Source organism: Benincasa hispida, chromosome 9 (assembly GCF_027475165.1).
Source record: "Benincasa hispida cultivar pf3 chromosome 9, pf3_genome.v1.1, whole genome shotgun sequence".
Lineage (NCBI taxonomy): Eukaryota > Viridiplantae > Streptophyta > Magnoliopsida > Cucurbitales > Cucurbitaceae > Benincasa > Benincasa hispida.
In genome coordinates, this window is record NC_143486.1 from 18,809,216 (window position 1) to 18,824,353 (window position 15,138).

Here is a 15,138-nt window from a genome sequence, read left to right on the forward strand (position 1 = left end):
TGACGGAAACGTAACACCCCTACCTGAGAACTTACCTGGAAAGGTGAATTAGATAGATTTGATGCATGCATATAAGTTAAGAAGAGTCCATTAAAGTGTTTAAATGTGACTACTTGAACTTGTATATATTTCATAAACAAACGTTGTTTATGAGCGGACTTTAAAAAGACCACTTAGACTAAAATCAGTAGTCGGATTATCTAGGTTAATGAATCCCTAGGTAGAACATTCAGTGGGAGGTACTTGGGGCATGAGATGCTTCATTTAAACCTTTCATTTTTCTCCTTAAGTCCACACCGTGCGATCTATCCTCGGCCTCGCGGCACCTTTGGCGTGTCCCCCCAACAGATGGTGTTTGGGTAGGTCAATATCAAGGTGGATGGAGAGAATGTTCATAGTAAGTGGGAGCGGGAAGTGCCACAACATATCCTTCGATCTCCCTCGTTAGGTTGAATAAAGTTACTGTGCATCGCCTCAAGACACCCTAGAAGTGTCCCCCTAAAGAATGATGCGTTTCTTTATTTGACCTCTTATAAGAGGATAAAGTAATTTAGTCTCTTGTCCTAATCTGTCTTTTCCCTACGGTAAGTACATTAGGGCAGGACTCTGGCACCGAAAACGAGGGGTTACACTTATACGAAATAGTTAAATGTTAACCATTCTGGACCAAAAAATGGTGGCTGTTAGGTTCAGTTCCAAGAGTTGGTTCTGCTTAATGGTTGGGAATGTCTCATCCTAGTGAATGGGCAATTGATCACCTCATTAGTGGCGTTTGTCCTGACTCAATAGGGCATCATTGCAAAATAGAAGTCTATTACTTAGGGTACTTGAAACTTTTTTGCAAAAAACAAATTGGTTTAAAAGTGGTTTAGCAAAACTAATCAAGATTTGTTCGTATTTTCAGCAACTTTTTCAAATGGCAATAGCCACATTATCATTGTTAAGCACCAAAAAATTGACTCGCGACAATTTTTCAACATGGAAACATATGATCACGACGATCCTAATCATCGAGGATTTCATGTTCGCTCTCACGGAGGCTTGTCCTCCTATTCCAACTCCAAATTCCGCTTGAAATGTTCGGGAGGCATACGAGCGATGGACAAGGGCGAATTAGAAGGCCTGAGTCTATATCTTGGCATGTCTTTCTGACGTCTTGGCCAAGAAGCATGAGCCTATGGTCTCAGCTCGTCAGATCATGGAGTCAAGTTGGGGAATGTTTGGACAATCGTCTGAACAGCTTATGCATGAGTCTCTAAAATATATATTCAACTCTAAAATGCAAGAAGGCACCTCTGTTCGTGAACATATGCTAAACATGATGGTCCACTTCAATGTGGCAGGGTTGAATGGGTCTACCATCAATGAGGGCAGTCAAGTTAGCATAATCCTGCATTCTTTGCCGGAGAGCTTCCTGTACTTTGTTAGCAATGTGATTCTTAACAAAGTGAAATATAACCTTACAACTCTCCTCAACGAGTTGCAGACATACCAATCTTTACTAAAAAGTAAGGAGAGGCAGAAGGGTGAGACAAATATTACTTCATCCTCCAGGAAGTTTCATAGAGGTTCAACCTTAGGAACAAAGTCTGCACCTTTCTCTTCTAACTCTGCAAAGGGGAAGAAGAAGAAGAGTGGTAAGGGAAAAGGGAAGACACCTGCTAACCCACCGCCTGTAGCCCTAAGGAGGCGTCCAATAGTTGCTAAAGGAAAGTGTTTCCATTGTAATGAAGATGGACATTGGAAGAGGAACTGTCCTTGGTATCTGAAGGAGAAGAAAGCAGCCAAGGCTAAGGCCAAGAAAGATAAAGGTAAATATGATTTACTTGTACTTGAAACTTGTTTAGTGGAGAATGATGATTCTGCCTGGATAATTGATTCAAGCGCCACTAACCATGTTTGTTCTTCTTTTCAGGGGATTAGATTCTGGCGACAGTTGGCTGGTGAGATGACGATGCGAATAGGCACCGGGCACGTCGTCTCAACTGTGGTAGTGGGAGGGATCCAATTGACTTTACAGAATAGGTTTCTAAATTTAACTGATGTATATATTGTTCCTGATTTAAAAAGGAACCTTATTTCTGTAAAGTGCTTATTGCAATGTAAATACACTATTTCTTTCGAATTGAGTAAAGCATTTATTCATAAAGATGGTGTCTTTATTTTCTCAACTAATCTGAAATCAAATTTATATGTGCTAAGGCCATTAGCCATTAATTCCCTTCATAATACTAAAATGTTTAGAACTGCCGTAACTCAATCAAAACGTCAACGAATTTCTCCAAAAGAAAATGCTCAACTTTGGCATCTACGTTTAGGGCACATCAATCTCATTAGGATTGAGAGATTGGTGAAGAATAGACTTCTAAGTGAGTTAGAAGAAAATTCTTTAACTGTATGCGAAGTTTTCCTTGAAGGTAAGATGACTAAACGACCTTTTACTGGAAAAGGTTTTAGAGCCAAAGAGCCTCTTGAGTTAATACATTCTGACCTTTGTAGTCCTATGAATGTGCGAGTCCGAGGTGCCTATGAGTATTTTATCAGTTTTACTGATGATTACTCCAGGTATTGGTATGTTTATCTTTTGCAATGAAAGTCTGAATCCTTTGAAAAGTTCAAAGAGTTCAAGGCTGAAGTTTAAAATGCATAGAATAGACGGATTAAAACACTTCGATCAGTGTGCTTGAGGCTAGTTTATGTCATTTCTAGAGTTGTGGAATGGGCATAAAGCTAGTTTACGTCATTTCTGGATTTGGGATTGCCCTGCACATGTGCTTGAGGCTAATCCCAAGAAGTTGGAACCACGTTCGAGGTTATGCCTTTTTGTAGGCTACCCCAAAGGTACACGAGGGGGTTATTTTTATGATCCAACGAAAAATAGGGTGTTTGTTTCAACAAACGCTACTTTTCTGGAGGAGGATCATATAAAGGAGCACAGTCCACGAAGCAAAGTCGTGTTACGTGAGCTTTCCAATGAAACTACTGAAACTTCAACAAGAGTTGTTGAAGAGCCTGCTACATCAACAAGAGTTGTTGATGGAAGTTCATCTAGTAGGTCAGTTCCACCTCAAGAATTGAGAGAACCTCGACGTAGTGGGAGGGTTGCGAACCCACCCATTCACTATCTGGGTTTCACGGAAATCCTTGCTACGGTAGAAGATGCCGAGGTTGAGGATCCGTTGTCTTATAAGAAGGCAATGGAGGATGTTGACCAGGATGAATGGGTCAAGGCCATGGATCTCGAGATGGAGTCGATGTACTTCAACTCAGTATGGGATCTTGTAGATCAGCCTGATGAGGTTCTCCCTATAGGTTGTAAATGGATCTACAAGCGTAAACGGGGTGCTGATGGGAAGGTACAGACCTTTAAGACTCGACTTATGGCAAAGGGTTATACCCAGGTAGAGGGAGTCGACGATAAGAAGACTTTCTCACCTGTTGCCATGTTAAAGTTGATCCGCATCCTCATGTCTATTGCAGCTTATTATAATTATGAGATCTGACAAATGGACGTCAAGACGGCCTTTCTGAATGACAATCTTGAGGAGACCATTTATATGGTGCAGTCCGAGGGATTCATAGCCCAAGGTCAAGAGCAAAAGGTTTGAAAACTGAATCGGTCCATTTATGGACTGAAACAGGCATCTCGATCTTGAAACATACGATTTGATGCTGCGATCAAGGCGTATGGCTTTGACCAAAACGTTGATGAACCTTGTGTCTACAAGAAGATCATCAACGCTTCAGTAGTCTTCTTAGTGTTGTATGTAGACGATATCCTACTCATTGGGAATGATATAGGTCTACTGACTACAGTTAAGAACTGGCTCGCAACCCAATTCCAAATGAAAGATTTGGGAGAGACTCAGTTTGTTCTAGGGATCAAGATTTTTCGAGATAGTAAGAATAAAGTCCTAGCACTGTCTCAGGCATCGTACATTGACAAGATGTTGCTCAAGTACTCGATGCAGAACTCCAAGAGGGGCCTACTGTCGTTCAGGCATGGAGTCACTTTGTCTAAGGAAATGTGTCCTAAGATGCCTCAAGAGCTTGAGGAAATGAGACGGGTCCCATATGCGTCTGTCGTTGACAATTTGATGTACGAGATGCTCTATACTCGTCTAGACATTTGCTACGCTATGGGTATAGTCAGTAGGTATTAGTCTAACCCAGGCCAGAGTCACTAGACCGCAGTGAAGAACACCCTCAAGTATCTTTGGAGAACGAGGGACTACATACTCGTGTATGGATCTAGGGATTTGATCCTTATAGGATACACAGATTCTGACTTTCAAACTGATAAGGACTCTCGCAAGTCCACGTCAGGGTCAGTCTTCACTCTTAACGGAGGAGTTGTAGTGTGGCGAAGCACTAAGTAGGGGTGTATCGCCAACTCCACTATGGAGGCGAAGTACGTAGCGGCTTGCGAAGTTGCTAAAGAGGTCGTCTGGCTCAGGAAGTTCTTGACGGACCTGGAAGTTGTTCCAGATATGTCTAGACCCATTACCCTCTATTGTGATAATAGTGGGGTAGTGGCGAACTCCAAGAAGCCAAGGAGTCACCGGCGCGGTAAACACATAGAGCGGAAGTGTCATCTGATCCGCGAGATAGTGCATCAAGTGGATGTGATTGTCACGTAGATCGCTTCAGAGCATAATGTTGCTGACCTGTTTACGAAGGCTCTCACGGCTATAGTGTTTTAGGGTCACCTACGGAGCATGGGTCAACAGGATCGTCCGCGGCTGGACTAGGGCAAGTGGGAGATTTTCTTGTACTGGGCTTTAAATGCCTTAGTTTATTGTTTTGTACTATTACTTTTGTACACCCCACTTTTATGTAGGACAAGTGGGAGATTTTTGGGGTTGATGCCCTAAAGTCTTGTGTTCTGTAGTTTGTTAATATATGATATTTACTTCACATCTTGTTGTTTTGCTCATTTACTTGTTTTAGTTGCTTTACCACAAACCAATAAACATAAAATCCCTGGTTATCTGTATGTGACTCAAGCATGTATGTGATGACATACAAGTGGATCATGTCTTGAGTGATAATCAAAATGGTCTGTTATATGGATATAGGAGAAAAACCTTATCCTGGTAACATTACGGATGTGGCCCGCTTTGTGAAATGGTTATAAGTGATATGGCTTATCACAGATGATCTGATCCTGATCATTCGTGTTGGGGACATGCGAGCGAGGGTGTCCTATACAAAGAGTTTGTATAAGACCTGACCACGAAGTGTTAATATCTCGTTATATAACACCGTTCATGACAGAGACTTCACTTCACTAGGATGACCATAGGTAACATGACCTCAATCCTGAGTGAGTTGGGAACTTCTACGATTGAGAGCGGTCCTTCGATTTGTATGGGTGCAAGTGGCCAAGTCGCCAATTCAAACCTACCATTTTTGGGATACGTCTGATTTGGGAGTTGGGAACTCAGCTACACAAGAAAGAATTCACTCATTTCTCGACGCAGAAGTAAGTAGATAGATGGCTCCCTTAAGGGCTGATTCTGGGGCTTGAACGATGTGGTACCACACACCTTCTGTTGGCCCAAGAGGTGTGCACACATAGTTGGTCTATGTTGTATTGTTCATTAGAGGAATTATTGGTACTCAAGAAGTGAGATGTAACTACAGGGGAAAACAGGAAATTGGCCCAGTTGTACTTACGAGCATCTGTGAAGGGTCATCGTACTCATGATTGGTTATATCCAATAGACACAGAAATATATCTGTGGTAAGAAGAGTTCAACTGTTAGTCTTTAATGGAATAACTGACAATTAACGGATGGTGAATCTCGTGGCTAAAGAGTTTAGTCAGCTATTCACGTACCGTTGGAGCTTCGAGCCATAGGTCCACTAGGTCAAGCTTGGATAAAGTCGAAAACCAGTGTTTGGGTTAATTTGAAATGTTCAAATTGACAAGAGAAAGTACAATTATATATGATATAATTGGAATGGCTAATTATATATGATATAATTGGCTAAATGTATGAGATACATTATTTTGGAGGAAATTAGATATAAATATGATTTATATCAAATATAGAAAAAATACTATAGTAGATATATGATATCAAACTATAGAATATAAATATAATATGATTATATTTATTAAATAAATTAATTGATTAATTGATTTTAATTAACCAATTCTCACGTTTAGGAAATGGGATCGTGGGCACTGAAGGTTATGTAACCGGCGGGATACAAGTTGAAAATAGTTTTCAATTTATGAAGAAATTCGATCGTGCAAAAGAATCCTCGCGCCCAAAAACAAAATCGTGAAAGACAGATCGTTGAGAGCCTATGCGTAGCTTCTCAGTCGTCTAAACGATCGTCTAACTCACGCGTCCCTTAAACGATCGTACATTAGTTTCCTAAATGATCGTCCAATTTTTCCTAAACGATCGTGTAGTTTTGCTATACGATAAGCGTCCCCGCTATACGATAGCGAAGTTCTTCTCGTGCACCCTTGTCGTCTACATGATTTCTTTTCCTTCATCTTCTACCAAACTCACCAGAGCCCACTCTCTGGGTTTTTCACACCGAGGATACCTGGGTCTCCCTGTTGGTGGTGTTGCCCCCATCTTCTTGATTGTGTACATTCGGATCGTGTAGTATTAGACGAGAGATTCGTTGGGGTGCTGGTAGATTTGTGGAGTTCTTCCGCTGTCGTGGGTTCATACAATCGAAGATCATCTTTCTCTGGTAATGACTTCTTCTCTATGCTTTATTGAATTCTGAGCATGCTGTTGTTAAATTATTTTATGCATAACTGTTATTTAGAATGTATATCGTTTTTATTCCGATCACTATAAAAATCGGAGCAATCTAAACCCGCTCATAGAATTCTCGGTTTTGAGTTCCTTCACCGTCATGTGTGCACTTCCAGATAATTTCACAACATAAGTCCATTTCTTGCCATAACAGGGATAATTTGTTGAAGTACGATGTCACGTCCATAGTCCCTTGCTTGCATTTGTGGACTTGCTTGTGTAAGATATATAGACAGGATGCATTCTGCTTTTTTGAATACAACTGCTGCACTGCATCCCAAATATCTTTGGCAGTCGCCGTATAGAGCAACGGTCTGCCTATTTGAGGTTCCATGCTACTCACCAGAACTGATTGTCTTCTGCTCTCCAGATGTGTTTTTTGGGGTTACCAGATTCAGGTTTTAGTATCTCTCTAGTTAGATATCCAAATTTTTGTCTTCCTTCCAGAGCCATGCTGATGGATTGTGACCAGGAGAAATAATTTTGGTCATTCAACTTTTCTCTAATAATCATTCCTGCAGAATATCCCATTGATCCAGACAACAAATTTGCAGTATGTAAAGAATAGAAAGAATTTACCGGGTTCTCAGAATACAACTGAAGATTGGATGGCTCTGGTTAAGCACTTTGTGAGTTCGTGCCAAGAACTGTCCCAAGATCAACGAGCTGTTGCTGAAGAAAAGCAAATCATTTTTTAATCTCACCAGGGAAAACACCATTCACAGTTGCTGGAGAACTCGCGGAAAGAGGCTGTGAGTTGCGTCGCTGTAGTCGGACAGGGTTGGACCATCCATCGGCAGTTGCTGTTCAGTAAAGAAGCCATGACTAGTCGAACGGAGGAGATCGGCGCAGCTCCTTGTCTGCACCTGAGAGTTTGACGTGAAGTAGGTTTGCTGCACAGTTGGCTGGACTTCGACAGATCTGATGCTGCTGAAGGTCTGGGCACTGACGTTGATAAGATCCTTTCTGTGTGTGACCTGAGTGCTGTCGTTAGGTCTGGGTTGGCTGCGATCCTCCACGGCTGGGTGTGATCGAATCTGTCCGTGATCCCCCATGACTGGGCGCGACCCGATCTGTCCGTCGACGGATTGAGTTGTCTGTCCGGCGGCACTCATTTATTGAAGAAGACGCGGTAAGGCAGCCTCCAGGTACTGTTGGATAGTTTCCTTAATCGTGGCAGCCATCTCGGAGTTGGTCGTCAAAGGGGGACTCATCAATGGCGGCTAGGGTTTCGTCGCCTTGCTCTGATACCATGATGAAAATAAAAGAGGAAGGAGACGAGAAACACAAATAGTTTACATGGAAAACCTTAGAACGAGAGAGAAAAAAATCACGATAGAGACTTGTTTTTGGTTATTGAAGTGATCCAAAATACAGGAAGACTTGCTTAAATAAATAGATAGACAGAATGTCCTAGGCCCATAAGAAAATTACAAATTAGCCCCTAAGGCAAACCAACCCTTTTCGACAACAAGTACCAAAGATGCTTGAGCCTTTAAATCATCAAGATTTAAGAATAATTAGAAGAACAAGATTGTTTTACCCAACTTCCGAATTGAGTTTAGAACTACTGTCCTCACTTCAACATATAATACAAAATATTCAGTTAAGAATGATACAAGAATACAAGATATTTGAAACATATTTGAAACACAAATTGAGGTGAATACAATCCTTAAATAAGGGATATTTCATTATTACATTTTATCATACCAATGACAGATTAAAATGTATCAGAATTAATATGGAAAGGTACCTTCAAGGAAGAAATTACATGAGAGATTCATAAAAGCAACAACATTGGTCTCACTTTGTAGACAACTCCATAGCCTCTAGCACCTATTTTGCTCGATGGATGAAAATTCCTAGTTGCTGACCTTAGGGAATTATAAGAAAAGATGCGTACATTTTTGGTAACAACGATCCCTAACCAAATACAAAGCAGCAAATCATTTCGGATTATCAGAAATTGTTGAAACCCCCTTCTTCTCTAATTATTTTATTTTTTATTTTTTTATTTTTTCATATTTTTCGAGAAAATTTATCTTTAACAAAGAAGTTTGCATTAAAAAAATAAATAAAAATTAAAAAAAACTTTCATGAACAAAAACAACAAAATAAATCATTATCAATGCGGTCGTAATGGTTGTCAAAACCTCTAAAGTCTAATGAAAAATTTCCCCCTGTTTTACAAAAAGGGAATTTCCCTATCTTTGAGAGAGAGGGAAAAAAAAAACTAGAAATCAAGCTTAATTTCAGATGAACACATGTTCAAATTCAACAAACATCACAGTTAGAAATCTGCGAAGTTTTTTTTGTTTTTTTGCTGAAACAATTCATCAAAATCCATATGAACCAAAACAAGAGCAACCGCAAAAAAGAACTCTTCAAGAAATTGAAATTTTTTGAAAACGGAATAAAAAAAAAAACATACCAGAAACTCCAAGATCATAGCCAAACAGAGAGCCACCAAGAGTTGCAACAATACAAGCAATAACAAAAACAGAGCATCACAATTTAAAATTTCAATAGCTCAATTAGTGAGGAGGCTCGAAGCTAGTCACGTTTTTTCAGACAGAACAAGGACTTTGCCATGTAGATACATCTGCAACAAGATCTCATATTTGATATATTAGAAGCTTCATACACAAATTCTTAACTACAAGTTCCTTCACGAAATCTAAGCCTGAAAATTCTAACAGGTTGTAATTCAATGAAAGGAAGTGTTCAGGCACATCCTAAAATTCTTGATGGAAAAATAAATTACTGACATGAATTCACAAGCTGAAGATACAATAAAATACCTTTATGAGATTAGAGAGGTGTTGCTCCAACTTATCAATTTCAGATTGGTCTGCAGGCGAACCACTCGTACCCGATTCATATGTTGTTGCCTATCAATGAACACGAGTCTTTGGTTAGAATCGCTTAACAAGTCGTGTAGTTAGCAATCTATCAACTTCATAGTACATGAAGTAAGTTCGCGCATCAATCCACAGTAGTGAAAATGAAAACAAGATCAAATGTAGCATCTGCAATCTATCAAATTTAGGAAGAAATTTAATGCTTTTGTTTGAAATTGAGTATGAAAATTTCATGTTCCGACATTTCATGCTTTCAACAAAGCATTTTGTATCATGGGGGTTGGGGTTGATGCCCTAAACTCTCGTTGAGTTCTATAATTTGTAAACACTGTATTGAATAAATGCTTGTGATGTAATAATATATGATATTTTTCTTCACTATTGTCTATGAAACATTGGATGTTTTAATTTTTTTACTACAAACCAATAAACTAAGATCCCTAGTTGTTCGTTGTAACTTAAGCATATATGTGGAGACATGCGAGCAAGGGCGTCCTATACAAAGGAGTTTGTATAAGATCGAACCATGGAGTGTTCTCGTTATATAATGTCGTTGATGACAAAGATTTCACTTCACTAGGATAACCATAGGCAACATGACCTCAATCCTGATTGAGTTGATAACTCCTGCCTTTGAGGGCGGTCCTTTGATTTGCATGGGTGCAAATGACCAGATTTCCGACTCAAACCTATCATTATGGGGATTCGTCTGATTTGGGAGCTGGGAACTTTGCTACACAAGATGAAATTCACTCCTTCCCAAAGCAAGGGTAAGTAGATAGATTGTTCCCTTAAGGGCTGATTCCGGGGCTTGAACGATGTGGCACCACATACCTTCTCATGGCCCGAGAGGTGTCCACACATAGTAGGACGGACTATGTTGTATTGTTCATTAAAGAATCAGTGGTACTTAAGGAGTTAGATGTACTTACAAGCATCTGTGGAGGGTTATTGTACTGTTGATTGGTTATATCTGATGGATACAGAAATATTCAGTGGAATGCTTAACAAATGGTGATTTTGTGGCTAAAGAATTTAGTTAGCTATTCACGTACCAGATGAGAATCAATTTTTGGGTCAGTTTGAAGTGTTCAAATTAACAAGAGGGAGTTTTATTATATATGATATGATTAAATTGGTCAATTATATATGATATATTTGACATGATAAATGAGATACATTATTAGAGGAAAAGGATATAAATATGATTTATATCTAGTGGAGAAGAAAAGGACTATGGTTTATATGTTGCATTTGATATAATATTAAAACTATAGGTTATAAATATAATATGATTATATTTATTTTAATTAAACAATTATAAGATAATTGTTGGCAGTTTTTCTCCACAACCAAATGAGATAGAGGGAGGTTGCAATCAGTTTTCGTAATTGAAGGATAAAATGAAAATAGTTTTCATTTTGTAAAAGAATGAGATAATCGTTTCACGATTAGTACACTGTCCATCGCCTAGCAAACCAAGAGCATACACGATAGCTCAAAGTTTATTAAACGATCATGTACACGCGCGCTTTACCTAAACGATCACCTAGCCTTTACTAAACGATCGCACGCACGGAGTGAATTTACTAAATGATCATTTAAACGATCAGCCCCAGTTTACTACACAATCGTGTACCTGTTACTAAACGATCAAGCATCCGTCTATGCGATAGACTTCTTATATCTCCCACTTGCTTGGTCGTGGTAAACGATCGGTGTTTCCTCCTCCCCTCTACCAAATCCAATAGAGCTCACACCTCTTGGATTCTCACTCCGAGAATATCGAGGTTTCCGAGTGGTTGTATCCTCCTTTCTGCCTGTTTGTGAGAAGTCTGTTCGGTGGTAGACAATGGCGTGATTTGGTGGGCGATAGGTTGACGATCTCAATGCTAGCGAAAGTTGTTGGCTTGATGAAAGCGAGATTTAAAGAGAAGAAAAATTCTTCAACTGGTATGTCTTTCACCCCTTTGTTGTTTAATAGTTCAAAGCATGCCTTAATTTGTTGTTAGATGCATAACTTGTATGTTTGTTAGTGAATGCGGTATTTTTGTCACAATGAGTTTGGAACGATCTTGCTTCCGCACTCTTTGATAAGAGTTCCTTCAGGAGGAACCCAATATCTCCGAGTCGATCTCTATTCTTTCCAAATAAAAACTAAATTCGAAATGAGAAACAATGGCTGATGAACTTAGATGAAGAATTGGAAGATTAGTCAGTAGTTTTACCTTCTGAGAATTGGGAATTGCAGCAGGAATAGCACGGAGTTAATTTCGTTGCTCACCTCCAAACCTAATTTCGCCGCCTCTAAAATCACCTCTCATTTTTCAAAATTCAAAGATCAGTCATTATTTTTAAGTCCTTATTTCTTAACCTAATTGGGTTAACTTACTTAATATATTTCTTAACCTAATTGGGTTAACTTACTTAATATATTTCTTATATTCCATAAGAAATAAGGAAGTCCTTATTTTGGAAGATGATATAATAAATTACTTAATTGGTTATATTATATTTTTGGAATACTTAAAAATAATGATATTGAAATTGAAATACTTATTTTAAACGTTTATATTTTGGTTTATATTTTAAAAAGAGGATGTTGATTGAAATAATTTATATTTGAAATAAAATGTTCTAATATAAACCGTTGGTTTATATTCTAATAAATAAAATACTTATTTCAGATATTTTATATTTGAAATAACTCATTTATTTACATTTCAATATACATGAAAATAAGCACGTCCTTAAAATATAGACGTTTAAAAGCACGTTTAAACCATCCTTCAAAACGTCCTTATTTAAAAAACATCCATATATAAATTGTTCTAATATAAATCGTTCTAATATATATATATATATGTGTGTGTATTCTTTCACACATCTTAATATGAAGGGAAAAGAAAGAGAAATAAGATAATTACATTTTGGAAGGGCAAAGTAATACATTTCTATTTTATTGAGAAAATTGAAATTTTAGAGAATTTCTATTTTAGAGTAATTTTATATCTTTATCGAATGGCAGAGTAATACATTTTTAATATATATATATATTAAAAAGGTTTTCTCAAAAAATATAATATTTTTTAAAAAACTTTTAATGTTTTTAATGTTAGTAGATAACATATATCTTTTTAAAGACTTTAAATGTCCTTTAATTAATATATATATTTTTCAATAATGCCCTTTCATAAATATATATCTTTTTCGAAGGCTTTAATAACTACTGAATAAATTAATATTTTTCAATGTTTTTTTTAAAATACCTTCAATAAAAATGGTAGCCTGTTTTTCAAAGTTCATTAATAAATGTATATTTTTTTTATATGTGTTTAATAACTTTGATGAAGAGTAGAAATTTCTCAACGATTTTTTAAAATCTTTGATAAAGGGTAATATATTTTTTAGAGGTTTCTAAAATCCTATGATAATTGTGTATCTCTTTTAAAGGTATTTAATAACCTTGGGAAAAGTTATACGGATAACCCAATTTTTTGGTCTAAAATATTAAATGACCCATTTTTAAAAAATAATGTCAATTGACTCTCTGCTGACATCATCGTCATATCAAATTATGTAAATTTCCTTTACACCAACCTCACGAGATAAATCTCGCTCTCGTCTGATTAAACACTCTTGCTCTCGCTTGAAATTCCCTGGTTTGATGTGATTGCTCGTCAGTGTACGAATGATTTGACAATTTTCACGACGGAAGCCTCAAATCAAATCAATAATACCTAAACACTATACAATGGTGATTTCTTTAAACTCTAAACTCCATTTCGAAGGTGATTACTTCTCTGGTTTTCGACGGTGTTTTGTTGAACGAAGATTTTTCGAACGGGGTTCCAAGATGAGGCTTTCTCATAAAGGAACAACTTTTTTAGAAAGGTGAATTATTTTGAGTCCGTTTAATTATTTTTACTGTGTTATTTCTAGAAAGGTAGCATTACGAAATTTTGTATTGAGAGAAAGTAAGAAAGAGGAAGAGTAAGAGAGAACAAGAGTAAGAGAGAGAGCGAGATTACGAGAGAGAGTGATATTTTGAGAGAGCGAGACTTTGAGAGCGAGATTAAGAGAGAGAGTGAGAGTACACTTCAATTGCTTGTACAGCTTAATGAAAAATGTTCTCTTGCTTTGTAGGATGACAAAAAAGTGTCTATTTATTCGATTTGGAGGTGATTAGGATGAGAATGAAAGTTCGTATATTGGGGGACAGTTGAAAGGAATCGTTGTGCCTCATACATTGAATTATGAAGAACTTAAATCTCACATTTACAGGGTTACAAATGTCAGTTCTTCAGAGTTTGATCTTATCCTAAAAGTTAAATATAAGCTTGAATTTAAAGTCCATCCACAATGCATAATGAATGATGATGATGTTCACTTCCTTCTTTTGTGAGAAGAGCTTAGTAGACTTCAAATAGTTGTAACATTGAAGTCTAATCAGGAGGAAAAGGTTGGAATGGGGTTTGGAAATGTGAGTTATGATGATACGGCTGTGGACAGACAATACGAAGAATCATATTAGTTTCGTCGAGAAGAGGATGATATTCTATTGTCTACCAACACTGTACCATCAACATTCGATTATATGGATTGTGGTCCTTCAGTGGATGTGAATGAGCAACTAGTAGGATTGAATGAAATGGATCGTGATCATGGAGATGTGTGTCGTTCTATAGTAGCTTCAGTGATTCCACCATCTGTGTCTTCAAGTCATTGGACGGTATTGTCAATCTTCACACGAAGGAATGCATGTGTAAGGAATTCGACTCACTTGGTATCCCTTGTTCGCATGCAATTATTGCTGTCAAGGAAAGTAATATATCCATCCATAGTCTTTGCAATTGATTTTATACAGTGGACTCTCTAATGACTGTGTATGCGGAGCCTATAAATCTACTTGGCCACATATTTGAATTGAAAAGACCTTCTAGATACGTAGAAAAGACTATCCTTCCTTTGAAGTTTGTGCCACAAGCCGGGCGACAGAGAGTGAGAAGAATACCATCCAGAGGAAAATTTCACAGACAAATGAAATGTGGTCGGTGTGGGAATTATGGGCATAACTGCCAAAATTATACTGAACCGCTTACAACCGTGCGACGTGCTGAAAATGCCAAAGACCGAGACACAAACACCCCTCATCCAGTTTAGTTTGTAACTAACTTGTAACATTTCATTTTTTATAAATACCATTGATCATTTTTTCATACGTCATACTTATAACATACTTGTAACATACTTCATATTTTTTCATATTATTTCCTACTTGTAACATACTTCATACTTGTAACACTTCATACTTCATACTTTCATCTTTAAACAAAAAACAATAACAAGCTGGAGTATTTATATAATAGCAATCTTCATACTCTCTCAATCTTCATACTTGTAACAAAAAACAATAATTTCATACTCTCTCAATCTCGCTCTCTCTCAACATCTCGCTCTCACAATCTCACTCTCTCTAAACATCT

At 37.6% G+C, this 15,138-nt stretch overlaps 1 long non-coding RNA gene across 1 annotated transcript; it reads right to left on the minus strand.

The window, feature by feature from the left end:
* Positions 1–8,401: 8,401 nt before the first annotated feature.
* LOC120086909 (uncharacterized) lies at positions 8,402–12,005 on the minus strand. Its single transcript, XR_005484379.1, has 4 exons — positions 11,881–12,005; positions 9,593–9,682; positions 9,223–9,393; positions 8,402–8,714 (listed from the first exon to the last, which is right to left on the minus strand). It is a non-coding gene; the product is annotated as an uncharacterized LOC120086909 (long non-coding RNA).
* Between the last annotated feature and the right edge of the window lie 3,133 nt (positions 12,006–15,138).